Below are 20148 nucleotides of genomic sequence, written 5' to 3'. Positions count from 1 at the left end.
TTCCGTTACTCCACAATGCAAAATTCCTCTACGGCTACAAATAATGTTATGCCTGCAGCAGAGAGCAGTTTCTTGTGACACTGTGTAGTATTGAGGTATTTTAGAGCACTTATTTACACCAGTCAGAGTCCTCTGTTATTCAGTTACCTTGCAGTAACGTTCAATAACGCAGTTTTTTTTTTCCCCCTTTCTCAGCGGCAAACAAATCATATCAAGTCAAAGCCTCTTCACAGCTCAGCATCGCTCAACACTTGGTAAGGTGAACTTGGATGATTCTTTCATGTATTCAACGGACCGTATAAAAGTGCAAACACAAAAGAGGTTTTAGCCATTCACATCAGTGCAGAGGCAAAGACGCTATATTGTTTGCGAGTTCAAAATAAAAGTGCACTTCAGGTCACAGAGGGGAATGTTTAGGGATGCTTCGTTTTCACGCAACCTTTTTCTCAGAGTTATCTGATAAGTGATTCTGCTTGGTCGAACCAGAGCACACATCAGGGCAGCATATTGAATGATGTGCTGGAGACAAAGGTCATGAAGGCTAGCATCTTTTTTAACAAACCAGAAAACAGAAGGTCACCATGAGCTGCGATTTAATTCAATCAACATGGAGAGACCAAAACAATATACTTTAGTATATAATGAAGCTACCGTTGTTTGTGCACACCAAACAATGTTTACACCATGGGCGTCGCTAGGCCATTTTTAGGGGGGCTTCAGCACCCCTAAATTTCTGCTCAGACCCCCCTAAAAATTCTTTCCCTTTAAATTTCAAATGAAAACGGCAGCAGACTTCGGCTCCTCCCCATCTTTCTGTGCTTTCTTCAATCCACAGACTGCGGTGGCGCAGAGGAGAGGACAAGGTGTGTGTTTATCGATAGATTGTTATAATATCTACATCTATGCAGTTCTTTGTCATAAATACAGTTTACAAAAAGTCATGGGAAAGCAATTGGTTTCCAATCTACTGTAAAGTTTTTGCTGCATTCACCACTCATCACACCACAGCTGTTTCCTTCAGCGAAAGCCCTTAACACATATGAACGCATACTTTATAAAACGATCACGTTATTGCTATTTTCATTTGAAAATTTAGCTTTCAATATAGAACATAATATTACAGTGCATGTGGCATTAACTACCATACAGTTATGCATAGAAATGATTAAAGACAGTGACCGACAGCACTCTGTCAGTGCACTCATTTTAATTGCATATCAGAGTGATTGACAGAGATTGAAACATTGTGTGTGTGTGTGTGTGTGTGTGTTTTGTATTAATTAAAAACAAAAACAAAATATATTGTTTGAATTGAATTTATGTAGAACGGTTCTACAAATTTTCAATCCATTTTTTTGCAAATATTTATTTTTTATTATTATACTCATTGGGGGCTGAGCCCCCCTAAAATGAAAATCCTAGAATCGTCCCTGGTTTACACTACTGTGTTACTACTGCAAAAGCAAAGCCTTGTGAAAAAGAAATCTACTTAAGTGCAATGAATGTGGACTTTTAGGGGCAGATTTACTAAACAAGGTAAATTAACACAAGAGCACTGTTTCAAAAAAGTGCAGATGGGCGTGAGTTTTTGTGGGTGATCTACTGACAATGTGCAAATCAAAGAACACAGTTGCAACATCTCATTTCCATAATGACCAACACAATCTACCAAGAGCAGCACAAATTAGTTTAAGGATATGTTTGGATAATGTGTTTTCTGTGGTGCCTCCTCCTGGCAGCAACACTTGCGTAGCCATGTTAAGCACAAAATTGGTAAAGACATGCTTTTTAAGTGGTAAATAATGATGCAAATACCAGTAAACTGACTACCTTAAACCTCAGTAAATCATGTTGTATGATTCATTTAAATATTCTCCTCCCATAAATTTGTCTCAAAATGACTGTCCATGCCTTTTCATCACTAATTTTACACTGTATGTCTTTTGTAAATCCTGACAGTAGTTTTTAACGCCAAAAGAGGGTTTGTGCTGGCGCAAACTCTTAGTACTTGCAGATGCCAGTATACAAATAAAATGCAAGGCTAAATGTCATGTTTCTTAACATGCCAACTTAAGTACACTTTTAAAAAGAGCAGTTTATAATAATGTCAACTTAAAAGGTTTAACTATATTTTAAGTGCATTTTAAATTACTATAGTTAAATATATTTATTCATTATGCTTTAAAGAAGTGCATTTATTGCAACCTGGTCTCATAAAAATACGTACCTCTGCGCACTTTTTGTGCGACACCGTTTTACGTACCTTGCTGCACGTTTCACTGCAGTTTGAAATAGAAATGTCCACTGAGTGGCGCTAAAACACAGGTTTAATATGTGAACCCTGGCACGTTTTTCTTACGTAGATATTGGTACGTATTGCTGTTTTTTTATTACGTTGCTTCAGATACGTATTGTGGCGGTTCAGAATTCAAATATCCGGGGACTGTCGCTAATAGTTAATGCTCTATCGTGTTGGAAATATGCCCTACACCAAATCCAACCCTAAACCTACCCAATAGTGTTAACAAATGTAAAACTGATTATTAGCTGATGCAACTGTGCCATTTGAACTTCCTTTTACGCAGATTTTAACTGCTTTGTCGAACCAGTTACACGGGAATCGAACCGGTGCTTCTCGTCTCCTAAGTCCGTCTCCTTACTCCGTGAGCTACCGAACAAACTTGTCATGTATGAAAACCCATATATGTGAAGCTGGATGTGTGCGATGCTAATGTTCAAAAGCATAATTTTTCAAATCTCCCAGCATATTAATATTGTTTTGAAGTCATAGCATGATATTTTTCAAGTAATTGTGCGAAAATTACGCTTTATTAATCGCGACTCTGTAAATTTGTGTGAAAGTGTTCATTTATTTTGGAAACTGCAGTGATATGTACTTATTGGTACATATTTCATGTCACGCTAAAAAGTGCACCCAGGTACGTAAATGCCATGAGACCAGGTAGCTTTATTGTTATGTGATGACATACTTAAAGTACTTGATTATATATAACTGTAGTGTTGACAAAAGCAGAGTATTGCTTAAGTGAAAGTACATTTCTAAATTTTGGATTAAAAAAAAAAGAAAGAAAAAGAACAGAAAGTGTAAAAAGTTTGAAACTGTACTGTATTGTTATTATTATTATTATTATTATTTTTATTTAAAAGTCTAAAATTGCTGTAAAATCAAAGACGCATGTCTAATCATGTTCCAAATTTGAAGTTGATATCACAAACATTTTGTTTAGGCGCTATACTGAGTAAAAAAACAAAAACAAAAACAAACAAAAAAAACACTGGGTGACACTCAAACAAATATTTTATTTTTATTTTTTTAATGGATTTTCCTGTCACTATATTACTTATATCAAAAAATAGTTACCAAATATGGAACCGTGAAACTTTTCCAAATATACGTGTTTTGTCAAAATTAGAAAATATTTTGATTAAATTCTAGCAAATTATGCAATATGACACATGATACCGGCCACTATAGGGGGAGGAGCCTACTAAAAGGTTTTACCTTTTCAATTTGTAATGCAATGCACAATTTCAAAACATTTCTTACAGGATACATTTTGTGCATTTAAGTTTTTGAATGTATCATCAAATAGGTGAGAAGACTGTATGATCAAACTAATGTAATTAGAAATTTCAGAGTGTGACGGAATGCAAACTGCAAAATTCTAATTTGCTTTCACAACAATTCAATGTTCGCATTGTCACTTACCCAAGGAGAGGGGCTGGCAAAGCGCTTGTCATGTATATGCATGAAACAGCTGCTCAAACAGTATTTCTGAGCACACAATACCATGCTTTTTATGTTACAGACATTCAGATGATCACAGAAGTACTAGGTTTATAGTTTGCATCCACACATGTATGTATGCAAGTTTTATCTGTCAAACGAAGACTGCATTAGGTAGCTATATAGGCTCAAGTTTTCTCCCACTTCACTAGTCACTCACTATTTTTTTTTTTTTAGCCTTTTTGGGACTGGGGGCCCTATCATACACCCGGCGCAATGCAGCGCAAGGCGTGGCACAAGTGTTTTTGCTGGTTTCAGCCCAACGCAGTTCTCATTTTCCTGTCCTGCACCGCGTTGTTTAAATAGCAAATGCATTTGCGCCCATTTATGCGCCCATGAAAAAAGAGGTGGTCTAAAAAAGAGGTGTGTTCAGGCGCATTGTTGGCGCGTTGCTATTTTGAGGAACTCAAACCTGGTCTAAAGTCTGAAATCAATGGGGCAATATTTTTTTGGTTATTTAAAGAGCACCTTAGTAGAAAATGGCCTCTGGGAGGGTCCACAACGTGCGTTCACTTTGCTTATTACACACAGGGACACGCAGCAGCACACAAACATGCCAAATATTTAAAAAATTAAAGGATTACAGTGTAAAATAATATTATTGTGTAGGCTACATAAATATAAAAATGTTATACATGTCATAATGGATAGTCATTGTCTGTATCAGAATTAGCCTACCTATTTGCTCGTGCATGAGCAGATCCATTTGCTCTCTGGAGATGTGTTCAGTCTTTGCTCCTTAAAATTTAAGTTTATTGCATGTTACGCCAAAAAAACACCCATTACTCATTAAGAGAATAGGGACAACCCGTTTAGACCATGCTTCCCGGGGGCGCCGACCGTTTTCCCGTCGTTAAACTAGCAAAAGTGGATTCAGACACGCCCTGAGTGTGCTTGCGCCGTGCCCTTTAGACCATGTGCCTAGAACAAGTTGATGGTCTAGTTTACTATACATATAATTGCTCTGATAGACTCTGACTCCCACATTGCACTGCATTGTAAACAAACATGGCTGTGCACACAAAGGCCTAGCTTATAAATGATAATATGCTCACTATAAAAGCATTCAAATAATTATTAAAATGTAGTTTTGAATCAATTAATTTATTTGTGATTTTAATACATCTGCTAAAATGGGTGAACTCTATATGTTTACAAATTATTTTGGACAATTTCAAACTTTCAGTGGCCCACTAAAGTCCCCCATGAACTCATGTGTGATCAAAAAAATGTAACACATTTCCAGGCAACTGTTTATTAGTGTTATTTTTGTTAGTTGTTTTGTTAATTAAAGTTCTATTGATTTTATTTCTTAATTGTGCATTTGAGTATTATTCATTTTTATCCATGTATTATTCATGCATTTTCATTTCTTTTCAGCTTGTACCCTTTTATTGTTACTCTTAATCTTTTATTTGTTCCCTTATAATTCCACAAACCACACCAATAGACAGGTGATGGGGATCAAAATGTAAGCTGTTATTCACTGAAAATCTTCATATCTGGTGCATTTATGATACTTGATGTGTATTTGTTAAGTGCAGCAAAATAGAAGTGAATGAGACTGGAGGACTACAGTATGGGTTGTGTATATATGACCCTGGGCCACAAAACCAGTCATAAGGGTCATTTTTATTTTTATTTATTTATTTTTTTTAAATTGAGATTTATACATTATATTTGGCTGAGATGCAACTATTTGAAAATCTGGAATCTGATAAAAATAAATATTGAACTACCTGGTCTCATGGCATTTACGTACCTGGGTGCACTTTTTAGTGTGACATGAAATACGTACCAATAAGTACATATCACTGCAGTTTCCAAAATAAATGAACACTTTCACACAAATGTACAGAGTTGCGATTAATAAAGCGTAATTTTCGCACAATTACTTGAAGAATATCATGTTATGACTTCAAAACAATATTAATATGCTGGGAGATTTGAAAACTGATGCTTTTGAACATTAGCATCGCACACATCCAGCTTCATATCTATGGGTTTTCATAGATGATAAGTTTTGTTCGGTAGCTCACGGAGTACGGAGACGGACTTAGTAACTACGGTCAATCCCGTGTAACTACGGTTCGACAAAGCAGTTAAAATCTGCGTAAAAGGAAGTTCAAATGGCACAGTTGCATCAGCTAATACATTTTTATATCAGTTTGGCATTTGTTAACACTATCGGGTAGGTTTAGGGCTGGATTTGGTGTAGGGCGTATTTCCAGCACGATAGAGCATTAACCTTTAGCGACAGTCCCCGGATATTTGAATTCTGAACCGCCGCAGTACGTATCTGAAGCAACGTAATAAAAAAACAGCAATACATACCAATATCTACATAATAAAAACGTGCCAGGGTTCACATATTGAACCTGTGTCTTAGCGCCACTCAGTGGACACTTCTATTTGAAACTGCGGCGAAACGTGCAGCAAGGTACGTAAAACATTGTCGCACAAAAAGTGCGCAGAGGTACGCATTTTTATGAGACCAGGTTGATATTGAAGTATGAAATATTGATATATGAAATATTGAGAAAATTGCCTTTAAAGTTGTCTAAATGAAGTTCTTAACAATGCATATTCTTAATCAAAAATTAAGTTTTGATATATTTACGATAGAAAATTGACAAAATATCTTCATGGAACATGATCTTTACTTAATATCCTAATGATTTTTGGCATAAAAGAAAAATCGCTAATTTTGACTCATACAATGTATTGTTGGCTATTGCTACAAATATACTTATGACTGGTTTTGTGTTCTAGGGTCACACACACACACACACACACACAAAATGTGTGTGCTAAATATACCATTTTATCTCCACAAGGCAGCCCTTAAACTTAGTGGAACCAAGACTTGAATAAAAAATGACCTCATCAGCAGCAATGCAACTGAAACTACAAAAGAGGAGTTCTTCGCTAAGAGACAATAAGACTGAATGCTCAGTTCCATATGTGTCACTTGTTTTCCTTAGATCTCTCCACTAACACAGCACAAGTAAATACTCACCCCACTTCACTCCCTGTAGTGAATGATTTGATTAGGTCCTGTATGCACTTGCTGGAGAGGATGGGAGCTTTATGTGCACTTCAAATGAGATGGATGCTTGTGTCGGGGGGCGTGGGGATCTTCACATTTGAACGCTTCACCTCCCGGCCCAATAACTAATGAATTCTGCACTTCACTCCAAGTGTGAAGACAGGTGCTTATTCTGTGCATCAAGAGTGTTTGTTCTGTGGTACTCAACTCGTCAATGACCTTTGAGGTGATGGGCAGAAAACACTGAACTCATTCACAGTCTAACAGCAGGTGACCAGAGCATGACATTACATTTCCATTTTTGTCTGTGTGACGTAATACACACAAATTAAATTCTCAAATTTGAAATAAGGCAGCAAGCAGTTACTTAATTGTAATTTGAATTTAATTAAATATAATATAAAGTTTAACTGCTGGCATTTTGATTATACATTTGCAATCTATAAGACAGGATAATAAATCACTTTGTGTGTGTGTGTGTGTGTGTGTGTGTGTGTGGGAAAACTGATTTTACTAGGTCATATTCAATAATAATAATAATAATAATAATAAAACGACAACTGGTCTTCATTTTTTTTTCATGCAAAAATTATAATTTAAAGGTGTGGCTAATACAATACATTTTAGATTTCACATTTTAGGTTCCCTGTGTATTTAATTGAAATTCACTTTATGCCAATAAAGTTAACTTCAATTATATGGAGCATTATTAAAGAGTACTAGATTTTACAGAAATCACAGAATATTACAGAATATTAACCAAGGTCTTCAAATGGTGCCAAAAATAAATGAAATAAAATAAAACAAAACATAATTTCTTTGAATTTTAAATTAGTAAATTTCTCTTACTCTCATCCCAATTCAAACTCTAATTCAGCATCCTATGAGGTGTGACATATTCATCTCAAATATCAGTTTAGGAATTAAAAAGGATGCAATTGTAACATTCTGCAGGGACATGTTGAGTATTCGTCCCTTTAAAACTTTCATTCAGTTCAGAGCTGTGCTTTGATAACAACCATTAACTATGCATAAATTTAGGATTATTTATTTTTTCACCCTTCTGTCTGCCTGTTTCTCTGTCACATTTCATTTTTCATTCTCCCTCTTGCTTTCTTTTTGCTGAACACAATCTACTCAACCTTGAGCACCCCTAACCTTCAAAACCCTTTGTAATACACCAGCCCTGAGCTATCCAGATGCAGCTCTTAAAGTTGTCATCACAGTTATCTAATTAAATGTGTTAAATTTGGAACATTCCCCAATTAGCTTTCCACTGTGCTTCACCATCTAATACTTTGAACGTATCATGAGTCATATCTTTCCACTTTAGCTGTAGTTAAAGGAAGGTTTACTGAACCATATCTCTTAAGCATAGACAGAAAGGTTATTGGACATTCATTGCTAGGTGTGACAACACATTTGCCTGCTGTTTAGGATTATGCAAAGAAGAAGAAGAAGAAGAAGAAAAACTTCCATTGTTTCAAAAAAAAAAAGAAAACAAAAAGGCCTTCAATGATAGAAGACATCAAAAGACAGACAAATATTGCAACACTGGGGTACGTAGATTGGAATTGAGGCTGCAAGTAGAGAACAACAAGGGACAAAGTGCAGGATAAAGTCATAATAAACGAGAAATGAATCAAGAACAGAGAATGACTTGGCAAAGAAACGGGCAATTATTATATGCAAAGCCCAGATGCATCTGTCAGAATCAGTGCCACAGTCTTTTCAATTTAGTCTACAAACTGCTCTATTCAGTAATCTGTGCTCAGCAGTACAATGGAAGAACACATTAATTTCTACTATGTTTTCCATTAAAAAAATGCCATAATAATAATAATAATAATAATAAATAAATAAATAATTAATTAAAAAAAAAAAAAAAAAAAAAGCCTGAGGTTGTCCTTATTTAGTGCATTATTAGTTGTTGGCAATGTGGTGTGGTGTGGTGTAATGGTAAAAAGACCCATAACCTGAAATAAGTTAATTTTTCTTACAGTTAAAATTTTTTAAGCACACATTTATTACATCTAAGTGGTATGATGATTCCCCTCTCTGGGTTCAACTTTTCTTAGTCGAATATAAATTCATGCTGGGTATTTACATTTTCTGGGCTACAGGGATATGTAGACTAACAGCTAAATGTTTGAACTAACAACAAACAAGCAGTATATTAATGATTTTTTTAATGTCAAAGTATGCAACACTTAAAATCCAAATAAATAAATAAATAAATAAATAAACACAGTCATTATAAATATGATATTATTTAAGTCATAGACATTATAAATATGACAGAATGAGTCATGTCTGAAGTCTGTGTGTGGCGGCGCTAGGGCGGGGCTTGACGGGGCTATAGCCTCATCAGAAACTTGCTTAGCCCCGGCACTGCCCCCCAAAAAATGATTTTCCTGTTTTTTAACTCTCGTTGTCACTTTCATTAACAAAAAGAGCGTCGTAGAAATTAAGTGATCATTTACAAAGATGTATTCAACGAAGCCTGCATAGCGCCCTATCGTGTTCTAGCGACGAAAAAGATCGGTATTTAAAGCTTGTGAACGACGCTTTACTGCAGGTAAAGACATTTTCCGACTAAATAAATAGAAAAAACACTAAAAGGCCACAAACATGCCTGAGGATCTAATGGTACTGTACACGAATATGGCACTTATTCCATACCACGGTATTAGCATTTACATTAGCTTATTATAACCATCATTACTGTTCTGTTATTGCCTGGCAGTGTTTAGAACAAACAAATAAACACAAGGAAGTAGCCTAAGTAAGTAAGTAAATAAATAAGATTCAGCATCTGAGATATTTTACAAATAATGTGTCGTATTTCGTTATAGGCTACTTGTTTCTTATTAAATCTTTTTTGAAAACACCGTTTGGTAAAGCACACATTCCATGCATTTCTCAAAAAGAAATACACATATGTATATGTACATAGTAAATTCAAACCAAACTTTGAATGGCAAAAATATACAGTAGATGGGATTGGGAAATCAGATATGATTGTGACACTGATTGTGAAATCTGAATTTCCTTTAATGATAGGAAGTCTCCTAGCACAATATAATTACTCCTCACAGGGGTAAAAAGCCTGGAGTAACATGCAAGTGGGTGTGAAGGCAGAGTAGAAGAGGCGTTGTAATGCTTCATGGCAAGCATTACAGATCCCCAGTGGCACTTCTTGCAAAAAATAAAACTTTATTGGGAAAAGCTGATGCGTACAAGTGCCCCAAAATAGAGCAGTGTGCAGAAGATGTGTAGGTTTGTTTAGAATAGAATACCACTCTGCATTTTCTTTGGCATTGAATCCAAAGAGTCTGGGACAGTAATGGAGCTGCTCTATCTGTTTGGTCACACATTTCACATTTGTTTCTCCAGCAGGTACATTACAAGACCTTGGCCATAGCAGACAGTTTAAAATACCTGTATGTGCCAGACCAGAAAGTAAGGTATGTCACGAGATATTAATGTTCTCAAATATACGTTTGTATAATGTGAACACCTGGGAAATAAAAAAAATATATATATATTTCTAAGATTTATTTTTGCCATTTTTGCCTTTATTACGATAGGTCAGATCAGAGCTGACAGGAAGGGAAATGGGAGAGAGAGAAGGGGGCGGGATCAGGAAAGGTCCTTGAGCCGGGATTCAAACTTGGAACGCCTGTAACACAATGGCAATGTCAGCGCGCTCCCCACAGGGCTATCGGTGCTGACGACAATATTTCTTTATTGATGTGTTTTACTAACAATTGTATTTAATACAGCTTCCATTGTAAAGAAAATATTAATTCAACTTTTGAATAGTCTCCAATAGAATATCAGAACATGCCAGTTGCGTCGAGGTGTTAAAGGGGTCATTTGATGCTATTTTAAAGATCATTATTATGTGTATTTGGTGTAACAGAATATGTTGACATGCTTTAATGTTAAAAAAACACATTATTTTTCAAATACTGTAAATTATTATAGTTCCTCTATGCCCCGCCTCTCTCAAACACGTCGTTTTCTAAAAAAAGCCCCTCCTTCCGACAAGTGCAGTATGCTCTGATTGGCCAACTGACCCAGTGTATTGTGATTGGTCGAACACCACAAGCATGCGCCGGAAATGTAACGCCCCTTTCCATAATCGTGAGCTGGCCAAGCCCAAGAGGGGAACAGAGTGGCGTGACAGACACAGTGATGATGCCCGTATGTATTTGCAGTACACAAGCCGCAGTTAAGACGATTTCTGATGGGCTATGCACTCCGCTGTGATGGGACCCTTTTCCCCACACTAGAAGTCTTCACGGGTCCAAAAATTCGTTTGACCCGCACCCGTGTTTTATTTGAAAGTGGTACTGAACCCGTGAAGACCCGAGAAATGCCTTAAATGTACTACCCGGACCCGACGCAGACCCGACCATTATTCGAAAGTTGGACCCGGCTGGGAAGACACAGACCCGACTGCACCCGATTGGCACATATTGCACAGCAAACTGCTATTAAGTCAATAACAAGTTGCGAGAAAAACAAAAAACAAAAAAAAAATCCCTTACTACTGTTAGTAGCCTTGTCCCTGACTGCGATGCATACAATCCTCCTAGCCAATAAATTTCCATCCATGTTGGCTGTTCGTTCCTCTCTATTGCTGACTGAAAGAGCCTGCTTAATCCACTGATTATTGCTTTAAAAGTCTACATGCTGTCACGGTCAGTGACGGATGACTAACTTCACAGTTTTTTTTTTTTTTTTTCCTCCATCTTGAGTCAACTTCGACTGTTGCGTTTCCGCAATAATAACAATACTTTTTGCTGGTTGTAATAAAGACTCGGAGCAATTATTTTTTAGCAAAAAACGTGCAGAACAAGAAATGCATTACACTTTACTGCGTGCGTGTTCAATAACAGGTGCGTCTCTTCAGTTTTGTTTCAGGTTTTTTTTTTTTTTCAAATCACTCATGAAGGAATCCATGATCACCGTGTACATTAACTCCGCCCGCGCTCTGCTTCTGGCGGCTGAGGTAACGCAGGGTTTTTTTCTTTTTTTTTTCTTCTTTCACCTTATTTCCACACAATTTTCTCATCCTAATTTTACAAACTGCAAGTTACAAAACCCGGGACCCGAAGTAATAGATTGGGACCCGACCCGGACCCGGCCGACCTATATCGTGTTAAAATAAAGACACGAATCCGTACGGGTCCCGGGTCCTCGGGTCCTCCATGAAGACCTCTACCCCACACACACGACGCAAACTAATAACAAAACATACTTACAGCCGCTGATTCATAAGTGCCAGATTGTCATAGCAAAGTCAGAATTTACCCTTTTTTTTTTTTTGAAATAGCCTTTGTGCATAGCCAGCCTTGTACTCTACTAGGTTCACAAAACAGTTGTCCATAAAATGCGTTGCACAAATTCGAACATTTAGGTTGTGCTGGTGTGTTATAAACCAATCTTAACCATTGATTCCTAATTGCATCTACTTTCGGAAGGCCAAATAAAGTGCTTTTGCTTTCGCATAGAAACACACAGCGTCTCCCTGACATGGCTGCATCAACACTAACTGCGGTTACTGAAACCACGCCTTCTTTCTTTGCGTGCACATTTGGGCGGCATTACGCAAATATTTCCACATCGTGACGTAGACATGTGGGGGCGTGTTTGAATGAGCCGTTTTAGGGGGGCGTGGTTGAGTCTTAACTTTTATAAACAATATCTCTTTGGGTTTGAGACGTTAGTCTTTGCAACTTTAGGGATCTCATTTATGCACGAACAGCTTGTAACACTCCAAAGAGAAAGGAAAACTTGAAATCGCATCATATGACCCCTTTAAAGGAAGAAATTGGCTTCTCACTCTTCTTTTCCAGTGGTTTGATAATATTCAAGTCATGTGATTTGTCTGGCCAGGACAGATGTTGAAGTTCATCTTGGCCCTCCAATTTTCTAGGTTTTGTGATCATCACCAACTTTTTTTTGCATTTTAGCATTGATGCCTGTGATTTTAGTAATTACAGCTTTTTCATGGATGTCGGTTTTGTGAAGTTCTCTGTGGTCGTTTTTTGTGGAAACAGGTTTTCAGAGTGAATATTGAGATTTGCTGTCACTTTGCTGCAGTGTTGTTTGGTCACAGTCCTTCTTAGTGTTTGACGGTATCTATCATTCATTTTTCACCCACTATTCTTCTTCAGTGATAAAGTCTTGTCATGCTTTGTGTACTCAGTCATAATCATATAGAATGATTGTTAATCCACCAAACAATCAGGCTGTTAAGGTTACAGATGCCTCTGTAAGGCTCACATGATTTGCCCCTTTTTGAAAGTCTTGCAAGTCACCCATTTCACCCATGGCTTGTACTAAACACTGCTGAACACAATTTTTACTACACTGATATACAACCACAATTGCTAGTTTTAAAAAAAGTTTTTTTTTTTTTATAAATAATAATAATAATAATTTATATATATATATATAATATAGATGATCTCCCTTATCTCTCACATCTCAGTAGTTCTCCAATAGTCTCATGAAGAACCCGAAATACGGAGCAAACAAAGACAGCAAAAGCTCAGTCCTCAGTCCCCAGTCCCCAGTCCCCAGTCCCCAGTCCCCAGTCCCCAGTCCCACTCCTACTCCTACTCCTCCTCCTCCTCTCTCTGGAAGAGTTGTCCCAGTCTTTCATAGGAGCGCCATGATTCCGTTCAGGTGTGAAACCACTCCCTTCAGCCAATCACCTGCAACTCAGAATTAACCGGTTACCCACTGGAACATCACAATACACACACACACACACACACGTGTGTGTGTATATATATATCTATATATATATATACACACACAGGTGCATCTCAATAAATTAGAATCCCGTGAAAAAAGTTCATTTATTTCAGTAATTCAACTCAAATTGTGAAACTCGTGTATTAACTAAATTCAATGAACACAGGCTGAAGTAGTTTAAGTCTTTGGTTCTTTTAATTGTGATGATTTTGCCTCACATTTAACAAAAACCCACCAATTCACTATCTCAACAAATTAGAATATGGTGACATGCCAATCAGCTAATCAACTCAAAACACTTGCAAAGGTTTCCTGAGCCTTCAAAATGGTTTCTCAGTTTGGTTCACTAGGCTACACAATCATGGGGAAGACTGCTGATCTGACAGTTGTCCAGAAGACAATCATTGACACCCTTCACAAGGAGGGTAAGCCACAAACATTCATTGCCAAAGAAGCTGGCTGTTCACAGAGTGCTGTATTCAAGCATGTTAACAGAAAGTTGAGTGGAAGGAAAAAGTGTGGAAGAAAAAGATACACAACCAACCGAGAGAATCGCAGCCTTATGAGGATTGTCAAGCAAAATTGCTTCAAGAATTTGGGTGAACTTCACAAGGAATGGACTGAGGCTGGGGACAAGGCATCAAGAGCCACCACACACAGAGGAGTCAAGGAATTTGGCTACAGTTGTCCACTCCTGAACCACAGACAACATCAGAGGCGTCTTACCTGGGCTAAGGAGAAGAAGAACTGGACTGTTGCCCAGTGGTCCAAAGTCCTCTTTTCAGATGAGAGCAAGTTTTGTATTTAATTTGGAAACCAAGGTCCTAGAGTCTGGAGGAAAGGTGGAGAAGCTCATAGCCCAAGTTGCTTGAAGTCCAGTGTTACGTTTCCACAGTCTGGTATGATTTGGGGTGCAATGTCTTCTGCTGGTGTTGGGGTGCAATGTCTTCTGCTACCACCTCAGCAGTGCCACAAACTGATCACCTCCATGCCACGCCGAATTGAGGCAGTACTTAAAGCAAAAGGAGCCCCTACCAAGTATTGAGTACATATACGGTAAATGAACATCCTTTCCAGAAGGCCATCAATTCACTAAAAATTTTTTTTTTTTTTTACATTTTGGTCTTATGAAGTATTCTAATTTGTTGAGATAGTGAATTGGTGGGTTTTTGTTAAATGTGAGCCAAAATCATCACAATTAAAAGAACCAAAGACTTAAACTACTTCAGTCTGTGTGCATTGAATTTATTTAATACACACGTTTCACAATTTGAGTTGAATTACTGAAATAAATTAACTTTTATAAAAAAAAATAAAAAAAAAACTTTTCCACGTCATTCTAATTTATTGAGATGCACCTGTATAGTTAGTTAGTTAGTTAGTTAATGGCATACACAAATGTTCACATTATATTGTCCAATTTATACTTGCATTACCATTATCAACATGTTAGTTAACATGTAGGTTTTGTAACGTGAAGTAATATGTTACTTTACACAATATTGTCTGAGGTTATTATTCAAATTACTAACACACATTATTTTCTATTTATTTGCTGTCAAAACAACAGTATTCTCACTTCCTCATGTTGGTAGAAACAAGGATATTTAGGGTGCATTGCATCTATATTGAGGTAGTGTGTGTGTGTGTGTGAGAGAGCATGATGTTCCTGAAAGTGTGTGTTATGCTAATCAGTGACATACAGAATGTGATGCAGTTTTCTTTTAGCCCAAACTGAGATTTCTAGAAGTACGTGATCTGCGGTGAGTTTATGTGCTTTTGACACCAGTTGATTCAGGACTAGTTTTGTTTTTTTTACATTTTGGTCTTATGAAGTATTCTAATTTGTTGAGATAGTGAATTGGTGGGTTTTTGTTAAATGTGAGCCAAAATCATCACAATTAAAAGAACCAAAGACTTAAACTACTTCAGTCTGTGTGCATTGAATTTATTTAATACACACGTTTCACAATTTGAGTTGAATTACTGAAATAAATTAACTTTTATAAAAAAAATAAAAAAAACTTTTCCACGTCATTCTAATTTATTGAGATGCACCTGTATAGTTAGTTAGTTAGTTAGTTAATGGCATACACAAATGTTCACATTATATTGTCCAATTTATACTTGCATTACCATTATCAACATGTTAGTTAACATGTAGGTTTTGTAACGTGAAGTAATATGTTACTTTACACAATATTGTCTGAGGTTATTATTCAAATTACTAACACACATTATTTTCTATTTATTTGCTGTCAAAACAACAGTATTCTCACTTCCTCATGTTGGTAGAAACAAGGATATTTAGGGTGCATTGCATCTATATTGAGGTAGTGTGTGTGTGTGTGTGTGAGAGAGCATGATGTTCCTGAAAGTGTGTGTTATGCTAATCAGTGACATACAGAATGTGATGCAGTTTTCTTTTAGCCCAAACTGAGATTTCTAGAAGTACGTGATCTGCGGTGAGTTTATGTGCTTTTGACACCAGTTGATTCAGGACTAGTTTTGTTTTTTTCTTACATTTACATGTATCCAAAGGGACTTACAAATGAGGATAATGGAAGCAATCAAAAGTGGCCCATCTATGGCCCTGGAACAGTGTGGACTTCCTCCAGAACTGAGGAACTTTTAATTACTTGGGGAGATTTAGAGCAGCTGCTAGAAGACTCTACAAAACTGACTAGAACATGTCTTTAGCACTATTGGACTTAAGACAGCATCAACGTTCATAACTTTGCTTATGCAAGTCTTCCTCAGCTCTTTGCTCACCTCTCTCTCTTTCCCCTTCAGCTGGTTCCGCTAGGGGTCATCATAGTGGAGTTATCCACACATTAGGCCTCATTCATGAAACTTTCGTAAGTATATGAGTAAATTCAGAGTAATTTGCATGTAAAAAGGAGTCAGGTTTGGCTGCAGTATATTGCGTAAATGCGAAAGCAGGTGTATATAATTTTTTTGTGCTACATAACATTTTTAAAATACGAAAAAGGTCCATTATTTGACACAGGTTTTACTCCGAATGCCCTTTCTGACGCAACTCAGCACTGAAAGGGCAATAACTTGTGCAACCCTATTGCTGGGACACACACTCACACTCACTCTTACAGCCAATTTACTGTATCCAATTCACCTAACCTGCATGTCTTTGGACTTTAGGGGAAACTGGAGCACCTGGAGGAAGCCCACACTGTTACAGCAAGTACATGCAAACTCCACACAGAAAAGACACTTGGCTCAAGTTCACTCCTCACCTGGCTGACACAAAAAGATTGTGGGTGAGTTCTCAGTTCGATCACAGTGGGATGAAGAGGTTGTTGGTTGTGTGGTTGACCGATCAGATGTGCATTTTCCAAAAGAAGTATTGCAATTGATTTGATTTGCATATCTTAAATGAGCAAAATATATAAATTCAAAAGTTTTGTACATATGTAAATGTTTCAAATGTGTCAGTTATGTATAATACATAACAAAATGTGTAAAACAAACAAAGTACAGGCTTTATGAACATTTCTGTGCGCACAGAAAACAGTGCACAAGTACCGAATTGAAATCTTTATCTACTTCTTGCGCTTGAATGGTGGAATTGCTGGAATGCAACTCTCTCACGTACTGTACGCATGCACACCAGATAGCGGAAGCTAGAGATTATGGTTTATAAAGTTTTAAATATGTATATTTTTCTTACACAAACACATTAATTCACTTCAGAAGGCCTTTATTAGCCGCCCAGAACCATGTGGAGTGTTTTTTTATAATGTATGGACGCAGTTTTATTGGACTTTGAATCTTAATTCACTGCCATTATAAAGCTAGGAAGAGCCAGGCCATTTTTTTTTTAGTATAACTATTGTATTCATCTGAAAGAAGAAAGTCATATACCTAGGATAACTTAAACATAATTGTATTTATTATTTTAAGTCTTTAAAATAATTGTATTTAAACATTTAAATTCAAGCCTTAATAAGTTTTGTTAGCACATTGGGTGTGGCTGACTCTAAATAGTTACACCTCTTCTGCATGTGATATTTCAGCACCAACATTTTTATCTTACCACTACCCAACCTCAAGTTGAACAGGCAACAAATAAACAGCTAAAATGGTGCTGAGCCATATTAAGTCATTGTCACAAAACCTTTTGCTTTTAATGCTGTGCTGTATGAAGAAGGCAGGTAAACAGAATTTTATAAAGAGATAATTGTATATTTTCAAGGCAATTTCAATAAAAGTAATTTATCAAAACCTGATCAAATAAATTATAATTGGGCATATATCCAGGTGTACGATACAAACAAGCACACTTTATGCATGTTAAAGAGCCGATTCAGCTGCGTGGTTTGCTCTGGTGTGGTGCTATACTGTCCTTGTAAAGTATACCTTTACAAACTAGCACTCAGAGTGGCCTGAAATATGGGGAACTGAGGAGTGCAAATTGCACACATTTTCGGGCTATTTGAACTGTTACCTGATTTGCACAATTATTTTAGTGAATCAATTGCTAAAACAGGCCATGCAGTTTATTCTTAGTGATTTTCTAGATTCACCAATCAATTTGTCTTGAATGTTGTGTTTAAAAAAAAGTTGGGTAGGTAGGTAGAATAGAGAGTAGAACTGCCTTGAGATGTTGTTTAAAAAGACACATGCACATACATTAGACAAGACTCAGGTTAAGATTTTTTTTCTTTCTTTGAAGCCAATTTGATGAGCCCAGAAATAGAATGAATAATGGAGTTTAAAAGCTCATTACGAGAACAGTAGCTCCCAGTAGCTCAACTTTTATAAAGAAAGAAACAGTTTCTCACAAAAATCTCTGTAAAAGTATTTCAGTCAGGGTGGACAGATGCCGGTGGGGATTGTCTGGTATATTTCCGATTCAATTAAGTACGAATTAAAATAAAACAATATTAAAATTAGATTGGGTGCTGAGGTTGAAGTCATTAAAGTTACAGAGTCAGAGTAATGTCTCTGACAGAGTCTTTTCCTAATTAATATAATGTGTCAAGGGACCAGCCACATGCGGCTTGGGGAGATGAGGTTCATGGGAGATTTTTGATTTTTCTCTCCAAGACCCATTTCTTCTGTGTGGTGAGACATCATTCGAGAGAGAGAGAGAGAGAGAGAGAGAGAGAGAATGTTTCAGCTCTGCTCAAGAACAGAGGTGTGAGTCTAATCTTTCTTAAGTACCCCTTTATCCTCCACTTTTTAGAACTGTGAAGGTCACAATTGACTTCAAATTCCATGTACTCAATGACAGAACCTTACCGCAAGTGTCTCAGGTCATCGATAACTTTTTAAAAGGTTCATTGATTTTTGAGTGACCAGGGCCAATTGATTTCAGTGCACTGCATTATTTGAGGCTTTTTTAAACTCTCGTCGTGAAAGTCCTAGAGGTCTCAAGGATTTGCCGAAAGATGGAACACTGATTGTTCCTGGAATGATTGTGCTCATTGTAACTGTGTTCATGAGTGCGTCACCTCTGCTAACAAGTTGGTCAAGGACAAGTCTGTCTTTAGCCATTACAAAAGATATAATCTGGTGTTCCTTTGCGTTGGCTTTCAAATACTCCCCTGCACCTGAACTCACTTGGTTAATACCACAGGGCAAAGGTCCCTGTTACACGAACAGAAATACAAATTGCAAAGCGTACAACTTATATATAAGTTGGCCATTGTCAGGCCGACCTTCGGTTACAGTGCGTCTTGGGAAAATCTTCTTTTCAAAGCTTCTTCTCACTCACTGTGTAGGCTGGTGCATTAGGAGACTGAGCTGCGGTTGTAAAAGGGTGTTCGACAAGATGAAGTGGGCAATGTCACCCCACGCTTTTGTTGGGCTTCTCCCAGCATTCACAACCAAGGTTGAATTTCCTACAAAAGGTCTGAATGTGCGAATCACGAAGGTCAGCGATTAATTGATTGGCAAGATTTCCAGGAGGGTGGGGGGACATTCAGTCAGCTGAGACCAGCATGACAGTTTTAGAAAGCGGCGGCTTCAATCAAGGACAAACATGCGCCATTGTTTCCCGCGCACACATTCGCCCACGAAACTCTCTCTGCGAGACAGCTGTGCACAATACCCCTGGGTGGCACTGAGAAACTCAGCGTTTATTCTGAATCTCATTTGCTTATTTGTAGAGTTTTCGAATATATTCACTTGGAATTGCAGTCTGAGAATGGGGGCGTTCTGTAATAAACCGAATTCTCCTGATACACACAAGGGCTTTAAGAGATGCCGGCACTGCATTAAAGTAATGTAGCGGAAGAATTCTTCCAAAACATGCCTCATATATTTTCAGGCGGAGACTTGATTTAATTTTGCATTACTGTGGTTACATAAAAAAACAGCAGGGTTAAGTCTATCTTCCGGACCCTGCTGCAACTAGTTTTGACAACTTGCCTGCAGACGCAGCAACGATATTATATTTCCTCACTGAAGGAAGTATTGGGCAGGATTTAGAGAGCAGGGATTTAAGTTTTATCCTTCAGGTTCTCAACTATCTGAGCCTTGGGAAAATTGACTC

At 37.3% G+C, this 20148-nt stretch overlaps 1 long non-coding RNA gene across 1 annotated transcript in view; it reads left to right on the top strand.

The window, feature by feature from the left end:
• Positions 1-10158: 10158 nt before the first annotated feature.
• The window catches only part of LOC131553693 (uncharacterized), a 48155-nt gene continuing 38165 nt past the window's right edge, over positions 10159-20148 (top strand). Inside the window, exons 1-4 of the long non-coding RNA XR_009274230.1 lie at positions 10159-10324; positions 10448-10584; positions 16425-16489; positions 16791-16909. This is a non-coding gene — a long non-coding RNA (uncharacterized LOC131553693). The remainder of the gene's footprint in view (positions 10325-10447; positions 10585-16424; positions 16490-16790; positions 16910-20148) is intronic.

The sequence above is a fragment of the Onychostoma macrolepis genome, chromosome 14 (genome assembly GCF_012432095.1).
Source record: "Onychostoma macrolepis isolate SWU-2019 chromosome 14, ASM1243209v1, whole genome shotgun sequence".
Classification (NCBI taxonomy): Eukaryota; Metazoa; Chordata; class Actinopteri; order Cypriniformes; family Cyprinidae; genus Onychostoma; species Onychostoma macrolepis.
The sequence above is the reverse complement of the archived record's forward strand: the minus strand, read 5'-3'. Positions and strand labels throughout refer to the sequence as shown.